Source organism: Plecotus auritus, assembly GCF_963455305.1.
Source record: "Plecotus auritus genome assembly, chromosome: 6".
NCBI classification, from domain to species: Eukaryota; Metazoa; Chordata; class Mammalia; order Chiroptera; family Vespertilionidae; genus Plecotus; species Plecotus auritus.
In genome coordinates, this window is record NC_137773.1 from 28,982,922 (window position 1) to 28,988,597 (window position 5,676).

The following is a 5,676-nucleotide window of genomic DNA, read 5'->3' on the forward strand; positions in this document are numbered from 1 at the left end:
GGCCCGGCGTGGGGACCACTCTGCGCAGCCGCGGCGTCCGCCCAGGCCCCTCGGCCGCCCCCCGCAGGCGGAAGGCTGCGCTGCAGGCGGGACCACCGTCACTCCTACCACTGCCCAGCAGAAGTACTACGCGTGCGAAGAAGTTGATACAAATGCAGATCTGAGACCCCGTGCCCAGCGGGCTCCTTTCAGTTGCTGGGATAGGGCCCGGGAATTAGAATTTTTCCCATCCCAGAGGGCTTCGCCAGGCAGCGGTGTACATGAGGCAGACACACCGTAACAATCCTAGACTTGCTCCTCCAGGGAGACTTAACCAAGCCTCCTCGCCCTTCTCTGATCCCAACTACCTTCTTAGAAATGCTGCCCATCTTTCTGGCACCTCCACGATGAAAGTATTCACTCATTGTTCATTTTGTAACGATAATAACTGTAGGAGACAGGCCTCTGTGTAGAATTATTCTGCAGCATGGTCAACTTTTAGAAAAGAAACAACCTGTGGCCAGCGGGTTACTGAATTTCTCCAGGGCAAACAGGATGGGGGTGGAGGAGGAATGGAAAGGGTATGAGAACAAAGAACTGTGCCCATGACCAATAGCACATTTTCCAGGAAGATCCGCCAAGACAAAAGGAGGTGGAGACAATTAGAAAAGGCCTCAGTCCATTTTTTTAAAATAACCCAACTGGAGACAATAAGACCTAGGCGATGTATGGGGAGAGACTGTTAATTCCTTAGTATTCAGCCAATGAGGAGGGACTCTTCCACCATAGAATTAAATTGCCTGTGATCACTGCTCAATGTGTGTCTGCCTGCCCACAGACACCGGCTCTCCAGAACTTAGTAAAGGTCTGGTTTTGCCGTGCTTTATGTCTTCGAGTTTGTTATTTGAATTCGGACAGGTGAGGATTTCTCACAATAACTACTGAGCAATTAGGATGCTTCAAGCACTGTGCTAAGTGCTTTATGAACATTGTCTTCACTATAACCTTACAATTTAGGTACTATTTGTTATTCCCACTTTATAAATGAGGAAACTGAAATTTAGGTTCAAGAATTTACCAAGGGGCACATGATTATTCAGAGACTGAGCAGGAATTAAAATTACATTTCCCCTACCTCATGCCATATATAAAAATTAACTCAAAAAGGATCAAAGACCTATATGTGAGAGTTAAACTAAGTATAAAACTCTTAGAAGGAAATGTAGGAGTAAATCTTCATAAACTTGGATTAGGCAATAGTTTATTAGATATAACACCAAAGCACATGCAACAAAAGAAAAATAAGTTGGATTCACCAAAATTAAAAACTTTTATGCTAAAAAAAAAACATGCCCCACTATCAACAAAGTAAAAAGACAATCCACAGAAGAAAATAATTGCAAGCCATATATCTGATAAAGGTCTAATAACCAGAATACATAAAGAACCTCTACCACTCAACAATAAAAAGACGAATCAATTTAAAAATGGGCAAAGGATATGAGTAACAATTTCTCCAAAGAAGATATACAAATGGTCAGTAAGTACATGAAAAGATGCTTAACATCATTAATCACCAGGGAAATGCAAATCAAAACCACAAAGAGAAATGACTTCACATTCATTAAACTGGCTATAATACAAAGACAGGTAAAAAAACGTTTTGATGAGTATGTGGAGCAATTGGAACCCTCATCACTGCTGGTGGGAATGTAAGAATTTTGTAGCTGCTTTGGAAAATAGTCTGATAGTTCCCCAAAAAGTTAAATGTAAGATATAATAAGACCTGCTCCTAGATATACACAAGAGAATTTAAAACATATGTTCCCACAAAAACCTGTACACAAATATATAATTTCATTTGTATATATTTACTTGTATACTAGAGGCCTGGTGCACAAATTCGTGCATGGGTGGGATCCCTCAGCCTGGCTGGAGATCAGGGCCAATCGGGGCCAGCCGAAGGGAGGGACCATGGGAGATTGACTGGCCGCAGGAGGTTGGCTGTGGGAGTGCACTGATCACCAGGGGTCAGTTCCTGCATTGAGCATCTGCCCCCTGGTGGTCAGTGTGTATCATAGCAACCAGTTCTGGTCGACTGGTTGTAATGGTCGCTTAGGCTTTTATATATATATACTAGAGGCCTGGTGCATGAAATTCGTGCACTTGGCGGAGGAGTGGTGTCCCTCAGCCCGGCTTACACCCTCTCGCAGTTCGGGAGACCTCAGGGGATGTCTGACTGTGGGCTTAGGCTCACGAGGAGTGGGCCTAAGCCAGCAGTCGGACATCCTTAGTGCTGCTGCGGAGGCAGGAGAGGCTCCCACCACTGCCGTTGCGCTCACCAGCCTTAAGCCTGGCTTCTGGCTGAGCGGCACTCCCACAGAGCACAGTGACCACCAGGGGCAGCTCCTGCATTGAGCATCTGCACCCTGGTGATCAGTGCGTGTCATCGTGAATGGTTGTTCCGGTTGATTTGCATATTAGCCTTTTATTATCTAGGACTAGAGGCCCGTTGCACGATATTCGTGCAAGAATAGGCCCCTGGCTTCACTCGCAGCCGCCCGGGAGCTGGCAAGTGCCCACTCCCCAGCCGCCTGGGAGCCAGCACGTCCCCGCTCCCCGGCCGCCCGGGAGCAGGCATGTCCCTGCTCCCACCAGAAGCCTGCAAGTCCCTGCTCCCGGGCCACCCGGAGCCAGCAAATCCTCGCTTCTGTCTGGAGTACCACTCCAGTAGCTCCCTCCGCTGCTCCCCTTCCCCTCATAGCAGACTTCACACCTCTCTGCGCCTGCATATGCAAATTAGCCTCCATCTTTGTTTGGTTAATTTGCATACTCACTCTGATTGGCTGTGGGTGTAGTGGAGTGATGGTTAATTTGCATGTTTCTCTTTTATTAGGTAAGATAGATAATGTACACAAATGTACACTATAACAGCAGTATTCACAATAGCCAAAAAGTAGAAACAATTCAAATGTTCATCAATGGATAAGTGGGTAAACAAAATGTACTATATCTATATGATGGAATATTACTCAGCTATAAAAAGTAACTACTGATACATGCTACAGCCTGAATGAACCTTGAAAACATTATGCGAAGTGAAATAAGTCAGACACTAAAGACCACATAGTGTATGATTCCATTTACATATATGAAAAGTTCGGAATAGACAAGTCCTTACAGAAAGTAGATTAGTGGTTGCCAGGTGCTGAGGCAGGAGGACATGAGAAGTGACTGTAAATGGAGATGAAGGTTCTTTTTGAGGGTGAAAATATTGTGGAATTTGATAGTGGTGATGGTTGCACAACTTTGTGAATGTACTAGAAACCACTAGATTGTGTCCTTTTAAAGGGTGAATTTTATGTGAATTATATCTCAATAATTTAGGTACAGAGCACATTTAAGTGGGATGCTGAGATGTTGGTTTTTGCTTCTGGGACATGCTCTTGGTCTAATGATGTGCTATGGCCATCTTGAATTCTTAATAATTTTCAAAAAAAAAAGCTCTACATTTTCATTTTGCACTGGGCTTCAGAGATGCGAGATGATGGAGTTGAAGGCTAGGAGAGGATGGGGTGTGTGACCTTGGCCAGAGGTCAAGACTCAAGGCATTGGGTAGAGAAGCAGGAGGGAGTCACAGACTATGTCTGATATCTGCAGGTACTATGTTGGGGTCAGCAGGCCTCCATCGATGCCTGCACTCCTTTTCAATAGCCATCACTCACAAGCACCCCTGAAACAAGCCTTGACATGGAGAGGGGCACCAGTGTGGAAGGGAAAGCCCTGCCCCAACTCTGAGAGAGCAATGGAGAGTGGTGAGCCCACCCCAGTACAGAAGTGTCACTGACTTCCTGCTAGTCTCCTGTCGTTATGTATTTGCTCACCCTCTAGATCTTAAAAGTTTTACTATTATCGCAAGAGAATCTGAAAAATTGGTTTTTCTTAAAAAAAAAAAAAAGGAAGATACTACACTAAAAGAACAATTATAAATGACTATCAGAGTGCTACTCATGTCCCAGGTTCTGCTCTAAATGCTGCACATTGTCTAAGCCAGTGGTCGGCAAACTCATTAGTCAACAGAGCCAAATATCAACAGTACAACAATTGAAATTTCTTTTGAGAGCCAAATTTTTTAAACTTAAACTTCTTCTAATGCCACTTCTTCAAAATAGACTCACCCAGGCCATGGTATTTTGTGGAAGAGCCACACTCAAGGGGCCAAAGAGCCACATGTGGCTCGCGAGCCGCAGTTTGCTAACCACTGGTCTAAGCTAAACCTTCCAGCAGCCCTATGACATAGTTACCATCATCAACATCCCTATTTTAAAGCTAAGGAAACTGATCACAGAGAAATGAAGTGACTTGCCACTGGCACACAGATGGTAAATTACAGAGCCAAGCTTTGAACTGGGCAATTGGAGTCTAGAGCCCACATCATTAACCCCAAGGCTATGCTTAAATCAAGTTAATACTTTGCTCAAGGAAAGTGGTCAGTGAGGTTTATAAAGAGAAATAACGAGATCACCTCCTGACCAGCTTCCTGGTCAGTGCAGCTCTAACAGTACTTCAGGTCATCCCAGGGTTATATAAAAACAGACTCCTAAAAAGGCTTGAGGTGGCTGACAGTATGAAATGTTTTCTGTGCTTCTGAAGCAAGTAAAATTTGATTTATAGTAATAGGCACAGAATGATCATGTTTATACTTGCAACCTGGCATTTTATTATTATTCCCCTGAATAACAGTGAAAAGAGTTTTGTAACCCCAAGGTAACACGGCTCTGTAAGAAGGAAAGAGGGGTGAGATTTAGCAGCAGCTGCCACCATAAATCAGTGTGTGGTTGCTTCTCTCAGAGCTCCAGGCTCAACTCCTGGCTGTCATAAACTAATAAAGGGAAGCCCCATGAGAATTAATGTAATGACGGGAAGACTCATTTTCCTTCCTGCAAGACTTACCTTTCTGAAGCAAGGTGAGAATTAGGTTGGTTAGATTCTCTGTGAAGAAAGAAAACCAAACCAATGGTTTGGAGGAGGAAAAATGTGGGTCAACTTCAGCTACTTCCCTTGCCAAAAGAAATATAAAAAATTGGCGTTATAAATGCTGAATTCCACCAAATAAATGAGAGGCTGGATGACTGAATAAATTAATGAATGAGTGTGATCCAGGCTTCCTCCAGGGTGGTTCTTACAGTCTGAGAACAGTTCGATCCTGGATCACCCAGAAATGCTGAAAACTTAACAAGGCCAATCAACACAGTTAGTCTTTGAATATTCATGCACAGATGATGCTCCCAGTCAATATGTTTGATCTTTGTGTTTACTCATAGATATTCAAATTCACTGAGCAAACCAAAATTCTGAAACAAAACAAAACAAAAAGCAAGCCACACACAGAAAAACAGAAAAGAAACTTGTATGAGACCTTATTATTTCTAGATAGGACTGCCAGATAAAAATACTTATATGAAAAAAATTCATTGTTTATCTGATCCAAATTTATTTGTTTGTTTGTTTACTATTGATTTCAAAGAGAGGAAGGGAGAGGGGAGAGAGATAGAAACTTCAGTGATAATATTCAATATCAACTGTAATTGAAATATAAAACTTTTTTAAATTTAATAAATCTTTATTGTTCAGATTATTACAATTGTTCCTCTTTTTCCTCCCCATAGCTCCCCTCCACCCGGTTCCCACCCCACC